A 12,602-nucleotide genomic window follows, 5' to 3' on the forward strand; every position below is an offset into this window, starting at 1 on the left:
GGAGGCAGGAAGAGCCCCACTCAATACATGCACTACAGCAACAAGCCGGCTTTTGGCTGCAGTCGGGGTTGCTCCTCCTCTGCTTTCCCATCCTCTAGGTCAGGGCCTCTCAAACCCATCTGCGGATCTTGTTAAAATACAGGGTCTGGGGCAGAGGTCTGAGGCAAGGCCCCAATTTTCCCAAGAGGAGCTGACGCATGGCTAAGGGCACAGGGGGACTATCTACCAAGATTCCAGGAGTGGCAAACAGTACGGTGCAACTGTGAGTCTCACCCAGGTGAATTGAGAGAGTCTAGTCTCCGAGATAGAGGTGGACATGCCCAGCTTTTCCTAAAAGATGCTCCCACCTTCCATCTAAAAATTCACACCATCATTGTTCTTTTTTTGAAAAAGGACCGTGAGATAAAGTACCCATAGCTGATGTGTACTGGTCAGGGGAGCCGGAATGAAAGTCTGGATTCAAGTCAGACTAGACGTCTCGCCAACCATGCCCACTAGCTCTACTCCTCCATTCTGATGACAAGGAGGCTAAGTCCCTTGTGCTGAGACATTTGGGCTGACCTCCCCCAGGCCACGCAGATGGTGAGCAGGGCCTGGCCCCATCTCCCTACTCCCTGTCCCCTGCTCTCTCTGCTGGTCTTTACAGAGAGAATGGAAACCTTGACCGGGGAACAGAAGACAGTTCCTGCTTCTCACTGAAAACAGCCCTTACCCACCCTGAGCCGAGACCCCCTGGCAGGCCCTGCAGTTGCCCAAGGACCACTGGCCCCTCTCCCAGACTCCAGCCCGAATGGCGCTGCAGAGCATTTATAAGCCTCTGCCCCACTGTGCCACAGAGCCCACATTTTGTTTTCAAAACCTACACATAAACATAGACAGCTGACAAAGACAGGGAGGCAAATGTTTTTCCATGTAAGGCTGTGCTTTGGGCTTTGCTCCAGGTTCTGGGCGGGGGAGGCTGGGGGAGACCATGAGTGTGGACGCTGGGCCCCATGTGTGGCCTGCCTGTGTGACCACAGGCTGGTCCCTCTCCATCTGAGCCTGAGTGATCTGGGCCTCTGTTATCCCCTGACCCCACTGGCCACCACTTGCCTCCCCTCTCCCTCACCTCCAGCACATTATTCTCTGTGCTGTTCCTCTAATACAAGGCACCCTCTCCTATGTCAGGACTTTGCACTCGCTGTTCCTGCTGCCTGAAACACTCTTCCTCCAGATGGCCACCTGGTGAATTCTGTCACTTCCTTCACTTCTTTTCTCAAATGTCACCTTCTCGTTGAAAACTGTCACGTCCTCCCCCGCAGCCCCCCGCCCCAGCACTCCGGCCTGTCTTCACTTTATTTATTTATTTATTTATTATAATGCACTAACCTTCCAGCATATTGAAACCTTCTTTACTGCCTATCTTCCCCAACCAGAATACAGCAGGGATTGCTGTCTGTTTTGTTACTATCTCTCCAGGGCCCAGACCTGTGCTGAGCACACAGTAGGCACCCAATCAGTATTTGTTGACAATACCTGCCTGTGATGCCCACATGGTCACCTCTGGGAGTTGACGTTTGTGAACCAGATATAAGGGCCAGAAGGTGTGAGCATGTAAGGTGCCCCGCACGACACGGTGTTGTGTCAAGTATGTCCAGCACTAGTGAGTAGCTGATCTGGCACAGAAAAGGTCTGGGGAGGGGGTGGTAGTTCCCACGTTAAAAACGTTCGATGTGCAGTCTCATTGCGTGTGCCTGCACTTGGTGGAGTGAAGCTGCCAAGCCCAGCAGGTAGCCCCGGACGCTCCAACCAGTGGGACATGGGAAATGCAGCATCACTCAACCTGGAGCAACGAGCTGTGCTTCTGCCTAGGGCACCCGCAGACATGGAGGGGGCCCTTGCACCCCTGCTTGGGCTGCCCCTGCCTGGCTGGATGGACCTGGGCAGGCATGACCAGGAACAGAGCAGAGACCCGCAGCATCCTGGGAGGCTACCTGCACACCAGTGGGGGCCAGGATGGTGAGACCAGGGGAAACAGGCTCAGGGGGGTAAATACAGGAGAGGTGGTATGGCCCAAGGAGAAGGATGCTTGCTGCTAGAGATTCCACAAAGTGGAATTTCTAGAGGCTGTAACCTGGCCAGAGGGTACTCCTCATACCAGGCCTGCCACAGAGCTCCAGGTGAGAGACACTGTTCTCAGTGCAAATGTCCCTTTGTCTCAGGTCATGGGGGAACCAGAGTGATACCCAGCAGCCCTCATCAGAAGCAGCTCAGCAAAGGAGTCAGAGAACTTCCACTCTGACAGTCCCCTGCCAATCAAAGAGCTCAGCTGATGGAGTCAGGAGGACAGAGGTGCATACCCATCACTGCCCATGTCCAGTTGTGTGACCTTGGACAGGCCCTTCACCTCCCAGTGCTGTACTCTCTTCGTCTGCAAAGCAGGACCTAGTATGAGAGGCTGATGTGAGTAGTAACAAGAAAACCCCCACATAGAACCAGCACAAGATGAGGATGGAGCAAGCTCTTGGGAACATTTATTTATTTAAAAAAAAGAAGATGGCTGTGATATGCCTATAATTCTCAACCGTTTCTTTTTGCAAGTCCCCCTTTCTATTTATACGTACGCTTATTAAATAAGAAATCAGGCTTTATTAATATATAATATGTAGACCGCCAATAGTACCTGTAGGAGGAAATGATTAAAACACAGGGGAAGGGCTTCCCTGGTGGCGCAGTGGTTGAGAGTCTGCCTGCTGATGCAGGGGACACGGGTTCGTGCCCCGGTCCAGGAGGATCCCACCTGCTGTGGAGCGGCTGGGCCCGTGAGCCATGGCTGCTGAGCCTGCGCGTCCAGAGCCTGTGCTCCGCAACGGGAGAGGCCGCAGCAGTGAGAGGCCCGCGTACTGCAAAAAACAAAAACAAAAACAAAAAACACAGGAAATAATAGAGACAGATTTCCAGAATTAAACAAGATGAACGCTCTCAGATTGCAAAGGCCCACAGAACACCAAATAGAGTTAAGAAAGAACTCATACCTCAACATGTTATAGTGAAACTGAAGACTATCAGAGACAGAGAGAGGCCTAAAAGTCTCCACAGAGAGCAGAGCATGTGATAAAGGAACAAAACACCACCAGATGGACACCACGCTTTCCAACAGCAGCATTGCCTGCAAGATGATAAGGGAGCAATGGTTTTGGGAATCAGTGTGAGTATTGAAGCACTAAGTACTGAACTTTGAACCTTGAATTTTACATCCAGTCAAACTGGCATCCAAATGTGAGGAGATGACCAGGACATTCTCAAACACATAAGGCCCTAGATGGTGTGCCACACAAAGACCCATGTGGGAAACCATCCTGGAGGAAGATCTCAGACAAGAGAATAGACAAACCCAAGAGATGCCCCAAGAGTCGTGATCAAGGGGTGGTCAGATTCCCAAGAAAAGACTGTTGGCCGGCCACCCCTCCCCCACCCCACCACCTAATTAGCTAAGACCAAGAAAGAAAATAGAGGAAGCATGTCTGTAATAACATGATGGAAACTGGGTGGAGGGGACATCAGGGACGTGAGGGCACAGTACAGTTCTTGTCTTGACAGAGGCACATATGGATTACAGTTTTATTTACAAAAAGGAAGGATTAACAAAGGAGCATAGAAAAAGAAGAGACAAGCTGAAACCATAAACTTCTCAGTAAAAAAGGCAGACAGTTGATTGGCTAAAACACAAAATCCAGCTAAGGCTTTTTACAAGACAGACGACTAAGCCATAAATCAAAGTAATGAAGAGGAGAAGGGGATATGGATGGGGTAGATTTGAAATTCATTGGAGCTGGATGTGGGTCCATGGGAGTTCATTATGCTATTGCTGTCTATTTTGCAAATGTTTGAATTCTTCCATTACAAAATGCTTTTTTTTTTTGAAGCACGTTTTTGACCAAGATTTCTCTCTTCTCCAAAAGTTCAAGACAGCTGTAAATTGCTTATTTTTGCACTGTGCCATCACTTGAGCTTTCAGAAATGGTTAAATAGAAATGAGCTCAGGGCTTCCCTGGTGGTGCAGTGGTTAAGAATCCACCTGCCCTGGTCCGGGGACATGGGTTCCAGCCCTGGTCCGGGAAGATCCCATATGCCGCAGAGCAACTAAGCCCTTGCACCACAGCTACTGAGGCTGTGCTCTAGAGCCTGTGAGCCACAACTACTGAGCTCACGTGCCACAACGACTGAAGCTCGCGTGCCTGGAGCCCGTGCTCCACAACAAAGAGAAGCCACCACAATGAGAAGACTGCGCACTGCAATGAAGAGTAGCTCCCGCTCGCCACAACTAGAGAAAACACGTGCGCAGCAACGAAGACCCAACGCAGTCAAAAATAAAACAAATAAAACAAACAAACAAAAAGAAATGAGCTTAGAAGAACTGGTTTTATTGAGTAATGATATAGTATACCCATTGCCTTTGGAAAAGCCCCCAATTTCTATTTAGAAAGATCATTGTAAATTGTCAGGGATGTTTTGTGTGTTTAAGTTGTGTGTATAAATTGATCTTTTAAAATTAAACACAGATATATACATACATTTAAATACCATACATTTATGCATATTTCTATGTGTGTACCCTCATGCACTCCCCAAAATCTGAATCTTGAGGCTATCAACAAGAATGCTAATAATGGTTGCCTCTAGATGGTAAAATCACACAAGCGTCCTTTTTATTATTCTCCTTCCCCCTGAAAGGATCATGTGTCCCAAGCCGTGTTTATGTACTAACAGTTAACTTATTTTCCCATCATTATTAATCGGAGTTATTTGCAGCTGCCAGTCAGAGCCTCTGATGGCTGCAGATAGGCAGACTCCCACATCGCTGAGAGAACTCTGGCTAAAAGCCAAGAAACCTAGTGTTGGGTTGGCCTGAGAGTCTGATTCCATGCAAGGCATGATTTTCATCAGTTTTTTTTTTTTTTTGCGGTACACGGGCTTCTCACTGCTGTGGCCTCTCCCGTTGCGGAGCACAGGCTCCGGACTCGCATGTTCAGCGGCCATGGCTCACAGGCCCAGCTGCTCCGCGGCATGTGGGATCTTCCCGGACTGGGGCATGAACCCGTGTCCCCTGCATCAGCGGTGGACTCTCAACCACTGCGCCACCAGGGAAGCCCATCAGTTTTTGAAATAGCAAAAATCATTGGTGGATCCCAATTATGACCTCTGGGGACCTGAGAAGGGGATCTGGTTCACGTCTCCTCTTGTTCCTCACTTACTGTCCACTGAGGGCACTCTGGAGGAGCACTGCCCCAGAGAACTTTCTGTGATGATGGACATGTTTGCCAAGCTGTACCATGTGGAAGCTGAAAGCCACATGTTGGCTACTGAGTGCTTGAAACGTGACCAGCTCAGCTGGAGAGCTGAATTTTTAATTTCATTGAACTTTAAATTTAAGTAGCCATGGATGACACTTGAAAACATTATGCTAAGTGAAGGAAGCCAGGCATAAAAGGCCACACACTGTATGATTCCATCTATATGAAATGTCCAGAAGAGGACTCTGGATTTACAAAGACAAAAAGTAGATTAGTGGTTGCTGGGAGTCGGGAGAAGGGGGGGTTGGAAGTGACTGCAAGGGTTTCTTTTTGTGGTGATGGAAATGTTCAGGAATCAGGTAGTGGAGATGGTTGCACACTGTGAATACGCTAAAAACCACTCAGTTGTATACCTTAAAAAGGTGAATTTTATGTTGTGTGAATTACATCTCAATTTTAAAAATATGAAAAAAAATCAATAGCCACATGGGCTAGTAGCTACCGTATTGAATAGCACAGTTCTAGAAGCTGTTAAAAGAGGGGTCCAAGCCTTTGATCATCCTCTCCTGCCTCAAATTCATGCCTCCTAGCCCTAGTGGGGACATTGGGGGTGTCTTCCCTGCCCTCCATGGGCTCCCCACTGCCTCTGTTCCCCTCACACCCCCTTGCTTCCACTCTAGCTCCAGTTGCATCTGAGCCCTGATCATGCCCCTGGGCTCCTCACCTGCTGCCCTTGGCTTGGAAAGGCTCCTCCCACCAGTTCTGCCTCACCTTCAAGTCTACTGCAAAGACATCTGCTCCTGCCGTACTTGGTACAGACAACCTCAGCTACCATCACCTGCCACGCTCTTCTCATTATTTTGCTCAAAACACCCCCTCCCAGTGCTATTTTCCCCTTTGTGCTTACTGAGGAGACTGAAGCCAGGAAGTCACCCTAAACTGGCCCTGGCTAGGTCAAGGCCCTCTCTGACTCCCTCAACCCATGCCCCCTCCTCACTGGAGCCCTGGTCACATTGCTTCCTGATCCGGATCCTCCACTGGTCAGGAGGGGCCTGCTGGGTGTGTGGCCTCAGCGCTCCTCACAGCCTGGGACAGAAGGGCATCGGCTCAGATTTGCTGTCGGACAATGGACAGCAGTGATGACATTGTCAAGGCTGGTTAACAGTACACAAGGCGCCTTCGCGTCCATTCATTACTTGGCTTCTGGGCTGAGCTCTCTGCCCTGGGAGGGGAGGGCTCTCCTTCCAGGACCAGCCCTCATGGATGCTTGATGGCTCCTGCATTCCTAAGCTTAATTTGGGGAAGGGCTTCCTAGAGGTCCCAGGTCCTGCTTGCCACATGCTCCAAATCCAGCATTTCCTATCTCAGACCCCTAGGCGTGCACTGCACAGGGCTCAGTGGGGGGACCATGGGGCCGCTGACTATTGGCAGGAGGGAGGCCCAACTCCACGTTGCAGCTCTCCTCACTGCAGAGGGTCAGCCCCCCTGTCGGCACCAGCAGGACAGGCTGACTCCCAAATCCACCTGAATCCAAGCGGGAGTGGGGGTGAGTGCGTGCAAAAAGGTGCTTCACTAAACACACAGAAGGCGGCATTGTTTCCCTGCGTCTCGTCAGGCAAAGTCTGGAAGGGATTCTTGGTAGGAGCTCTGATGAGGGCTTACCAAATTCTCAGCACAGCAAGGATCCGGGTGATTGATGTGGAGAAAAACATTTTCAACAGCCCCCTCATCTGGTTTGTATTAAGAGGTTTCCATGCCTGGGTTTTTTTTTTCCCAAGGTAAAAACCCATGATGAGTTGGGAGCAGAGAAAGAGCAAAGGAGACAGGCAGCTGGGTGGTGGTGGGGGGGCGGGGGGAGCTGCGGGGAGCCAGACTGAAAGATGCGACTGAGGTGGAGGGAAGCCCCTCACTCTTCAGGGCTAGTGGGAAACAGAGGTCCAGCGGGCGGGTAACCAGTGATGATGGAGACCCTGGGACTGGCTTCCTTTCTCACATTATTAAGGTCCCAATGGAATTGGCAGCAAAAAAAGTGGTCCCTAGCAGCACTTACCCCATGGCAGTGCCACCCCCGCTCCTCACCCCACACCTGGCCTGCCATTTCCTCTCCCTTTCCTACCTTATCTTTCTCCCCAGCACCATGGGCATCAGATGTAACTAGAGGTTGTTTTTTGATTTCTGTCTCCCTGCTGTAGCAGGCAAGCCCCACAGGGATGCGGGATCCTTGACTGCATGAATGAATGAATGACCAAGTCCTACTGTTGCCTTTCAGCCCCCACCTGGGCACCAGGGTCCTCCTCCTTGGGTGGGGTGTCTCATTAGTGGGTGTGGCTTGAAGGAGGCAGCCCCCTGCAGTGGCCCTGATGGGGGTGAGCCTCCAGCTTCCTCCTGGGTTTTTCTCCCTCTTAGGGCTGGAGACAGTGGGTAAAGTTGGGAAAAGCCCCCACAACCCAGTGAAGCCAGTGCACGCCCACACAGGGACCCGGCTCTAATGGTGTCTCTCGGCCTTCTAGGTCCTCAGGCTCTCTGACTTTCCTCTCCAGGTACCCTAGGATCAGGTTACTAAGCAGAGTTGGCTGAACCCCCAGAGACTAGGTCTGGGACCCACTATTCCCCTGCCTAGAATGACCTTGAGAACTTTCCCACTTAGCTAGCCTCAGGGCAGAGTGCTTACGTCACCTCCTCCAGGAAGCCTTCCTGGTCCTGCCCCTCTGTTCCTCCTTGTTCCTGGAACCACCTTGCTCTGAAGCATGGCCTATTTCTTCATCACAGTCCTTGGTGCTTGGATATCATTGGCTCACCCAGTGACAGCTCCCTGGGATCCCAGAACCCATCACAGCATCTGGCACATAGCAAGTGCTCACAGAAGGTCTGCTGGGCTGATGCATGAAAAAGGAGAGTGGCCAGCACAGTGCTCCAGTACCTGGCATGGGGTCAGGGCAGAGCATGGGGCAGAAAACATGACTGGATGAACAGAGGGAGAACTGGGTGGGCTTCCGGCCACCACTCCCTCCCCTGGCCTGTTAGGCCTGTGCATGGCCTGCCCTCTCTGCCTCCCTGGCCTTGACTGAGGATGGCTTACTTCTTGTCCAAGGGCACCTGCTCACAGCTCAGGTCTTTCCCTCCAGTGCTCAAGTGGCTCTCCCTGACCATGGGCTCAGCTGAGTCCAACCCCCATTTTTAAAAATGCTGAGTGGCACAGCAACTGCTTGCATGATCACACTGCAAGGCCCTGTCCAGATAGGGACAAAGCCAGCTGTGGCCGTCTCCAGGGGTGCCAAGAGGACCAAAGCTGCTTCGAAGCTCCATGACCTGTCCAGACAGTTTGGTGCAGGAGTGACCTCTGGCCACACAGAGCCTCGGTAACCAGCTGCCTGCACAGCGTGGGACCGTTCAGTGATAAACCAAGAGAGAGACACACAGTCAGCTGCAAAGGTGGGGCAAGGAGGATTCTGACTCTAGGTAAAGAAGGAAGGGAGGAGAAACAAAGCATGATAAGGACTGAGGAAGGACAGCTCTCAGCTCTGGTGCCAGCAGTTAACCAGCAGTTTGAGGTGAAGAGGGAAGAACTACATTTTCTGCCATCACAGAAGCGAGCCTTCAAGTGAGCAATAGCGTGTGTGCACAGCGTGAGTGGTCTGAGAGCAAGCACCGCCTGCACATCTCAGTGGGCCTCTGCCCAGGGAACTTAGCTCAGTGGAAAAACACCCCAGATGGTACAAGTGGTGCCCAGAATGATGTGCATGGGGCTGTCAGGGTGGGTAACCTGGGGCCTGACCTGGTCTTGGGGGTCAGGAAGACCCTGTAGGGTTTGGATAAGGTGAGGGTATGCTGGGTGAGGGATACATGTGGGGGCATGAAGCAGGAGAGGGTATGGTCTGAGGGTGGATCTGAGAGAAAGTGGTATGTCCACAGTGTAGGGGAGGCATGAGGCTGGCAGCACAGTCAGGAGCCCAGTCTGGGATCACAATGGGGACCGTGGATTTCATCTCACTGGGGTAAATGCTGATTTCATGATGCTCGGCCTGTGGGCTGCATTTTGTGTCTTAGGCTGTTAGGGACGAAATTGTGTCCCCTCCCATCCCCCCAATTCATATGTTGAAGCCCTACCCCAGTGGGCCTTCAGGGAGGTACTTAAGGTTAAAGGAGGTCATAAGGGTGGGGCCCTAATCCATAGAATTGGTGTCCATATAAAAAGAGACAGAGATACCAGAGATACCTCTCTCTTTCTCTCTCTCCATTATGTGAGGACCCAGCAAGAAGGTGGCCGTCTACAAGTCAGGAAGAGAGCTCTCACCAGGACCCGACTCTGATGACACCTTGGTCTTGGATTTCCAGCCTTTAGAACGTGAGAAAATAAATTTCTGTGTTAAAGCCCTCAGTGTGTGGTATTTTGGGATGGCAGCCAGAGAAGACTGATAACGCAGGCCCCAAGTTAGATACTTTCACCCATGCTTTTCTTCTCACTTTCCAGGCAGCCCATTGTCTTCACTGTCCTTGCTCTGAGCAAGGAAGCCAACAGACTTTGAGGGGTCAACAACTTGATCAAGTTTGCAGAGCTGGTTGTAAAAACACAGTTTTTGTGTTTTTAAAACACAAAAGGTGTAAAAACACCTTTGTGCTTTGGGTCTTTTCTCTCTTAAATGGAGAGAGACAATGGCTACCTTTAAAATTAGCAAGATGGAAATGCTATTAAACAAATTTCACAAATAAAAATAGACATCAGCTAATGATGAGAGAAGTTCTGCTAAAGAGAGTGAAGATGAAGGGGGAGGGGATGAGACAAAACCTCAATGGTCTCAAGTATTTAGAATGATTACTCTTAAAATGTGTAAAAAGAGCAATAATTCAGTATAAAGAAGGGTTTTAATTAGAGGTAAAATATGGAAGTGCAGTTCTTTCAAACTTCTGTCTCTTTCCAATACAACATGAAGACAAACCTCTTCACTTTCTCCTCCAGAAAGGAAGGCAGCATCCAGCTAAGAGATAAGGGGCATGGAGTTTCTTGTGGCCCAATAGACAATTTATGCTAAAATCTTTTAAAGACATGTTATATATTTGATATTGTCTTTTTGAGGGCAGTCACAGGCTGCCCATCAGGTATCAGGATAAGACAAACACACTCACTAGGCCAGCCTGCTGAGGAAGGTCTCTATCCCAAACATTCCAGCATGTCTGCTTGTCCATTGTCCACACACTGAATATTTTGAGAAGAAAATAAACAAAGATGTTTCTCATTAAAAAAAAAAAAGAGCTGGCAAGGCCCTCTCATATACAACTGGAAGGAGGAACGCAGGACAACCTCTTTGGAAAGTAATTTGGCAATATGTTTCAAAATCTAAAATGCATGTACTCTTTGATCCAGCAATTCCACTTTTAGGAATGCCTCCTCAGATATGCTTCCACATGTGCACCAAAGTATCATGTACGAGGGGATTCACAGCAGCATCACGTTTAATAGGAAAAGACTGGAAACAAGCCATATGCCCAATAGCAGAAGAATGGTGAAGTAAATTATGCCATACTCATACAATGAAACTCTATGCAGCCTCTAAAAAGAATGAAGCAAATGAAGCCAAAAAAGTACTAAAAGGAGCCATAAATTTCTTTTATAATCTCTGATTTGAGGAGACCCTTCTATATATGACACATACTTCAGAAGCCATTTAATAGAAGGCTGATAAATGTGACTTACATTAAAAAATTTTTTGCATGCGGGACTTCCTTGGTGGCGCAGTGGTTAAGAATCCGCCTGCCAATGCAGGAGACACGGGTTCGAGCCCTGTTCCGGGAAGATCCCACATGCTGTGGAGCAACTAAGCCCGTGCGCCACAACTACTGAAGCCTGTGCGCCTAGAGCCCGTGCTCCGCAACAAGAGAAGCCACTGCAATGAGAAGCCCACGCACCACAACGAAGAGTAGACCCCGCTCGCTGCTACTAGAGAAAGCCCATGTGCAGCAACAAAGACCCAAAGTAGCTAAAAATAAATTAAAAAAAATTTTTTTTGCATGACCCAAAAGAAAAATAAAAGAAAAACCAAAAGCAGTCAAAGAAATAGTATAAAACTGTGAAAAAATATTTCCAACTCATATGACAATTTCCTTAAAGCAAATCAATAAGAAAAAGAACAACCCAACAGAAGAATGGACCCAGGATAGGATCAGGCCATTCGCTGAGAAGAAAATAGAAGTTTCTCTGAAATATACGAAAAAAATGCTCAACCTTAGTCAAAGAGAATTGCAAATTAAAACTCTTCTGGGATATTGTTTCTCATCTCTTAGAATGACGTACAGTGGAATAGTACCATGCTGCTTGGGCAGGTCCTAGAGGAGCATTGAGAAATGAGGGGGGTGGGTGTGGAAGGGGATCAGCACGCTCTCCACAAACCATTTAACCCAGCAATCCCACTTTTAGGAATTCATTGCTCAAATGTAGTCACCAGCATGCAAACCATTGAATGCAGGCATTCAAAAGAATGAGGCATTCAAAAGAATGAGGAAGCTCCGCCTGAGAGACAAAAACATCTCAGGTATTCTATTAAGTAGAAACAAGGGAAAAAACAGTGTGTGTTTTGTTATTACCACTGAGTTAAAAAAGAGCTGGAAAAGCCTGTATTTATACATGTGTTTGTTTGCATGGGCCAAAAACACCCTTCAAAGGATGCAGGAGAAATGACTAGGGAGGGGTTGCTACAGGACAGAGGTGCAAGGACTTTCCTCCCTGAATACCTTTTTATACCGTTGGAATCTTGAATTATAATATCTTGCCTACTCAGATTACTAGAGTAAAATCAAAAGAATGAGGCAATGTATAGGTAGGTGATTTATATGTTCTGATATGGGATGATTTCCAACTTATCTTGAAGTACGAACAGCAAGGTGCCCAAACATGCTACTACATGGATAAACTTTGAAAACATGCTGGGTGAAAGAAGCAGGCACAAAACCCCACATATTGCGTGATCCCGTTTATATGAAGTGTCCAGAACAAGCAAACCTATAGAGACAGAAAGTGGATTAGTGGTTCCCTAAAGCTGGGGGTGGGTAGTGATTACTAATGGGTCCAGGCCTTCTTTTGGGGATGATAAAATGTTCTAAAATTGATTGTGGTGATGGTTGCACAATTCTGTGAATAGCCTAAAAAACCACCACTTGTGCACTTTAAATGAGTGAATTGTATGGTATATTGTATGGTATGTGAATTATGTCTTAATAAAGCCATTATTAAAAAAAAAGGGGGGGCTTCCCTTGTGGTGCAGTGGTTGAGAGTCCACCTGCCGATGCAGGGGACACGGGTTCATGCCCCGGTCTGGGAAGATCCCACATGCCGTG

At 48.8% G+C, this 12,602-nt stretch overlaps 1 protein-coding gene across 1 annotated transcript in view; it reads right to left on the reverse strand.

Annotated features, from left to right (window-relative positions):
* The window catches only part of COL23A1 (collagen type XXIII alpha 1 chain), a 352,704-nt gene that overhangs the window by 98,740 nt on the left and 241,362 nt on the right, over window positions 1-12,602 (reverse strand). The window lies entirely within an intron of this gene.

Source organism: Globicephala melas, chromosome 3 (assembly GCF_963455315.2).
Source record: "Globicephala melas chromosome 3, mGloMel1.2, whole genome shotgun sequence".
Lineage (NCBI taxonomy): Eukaryota > Metazoa > Chordata > Mammalia > Artiodactyla > Delphinidae > Globicephala > Globicephala melas.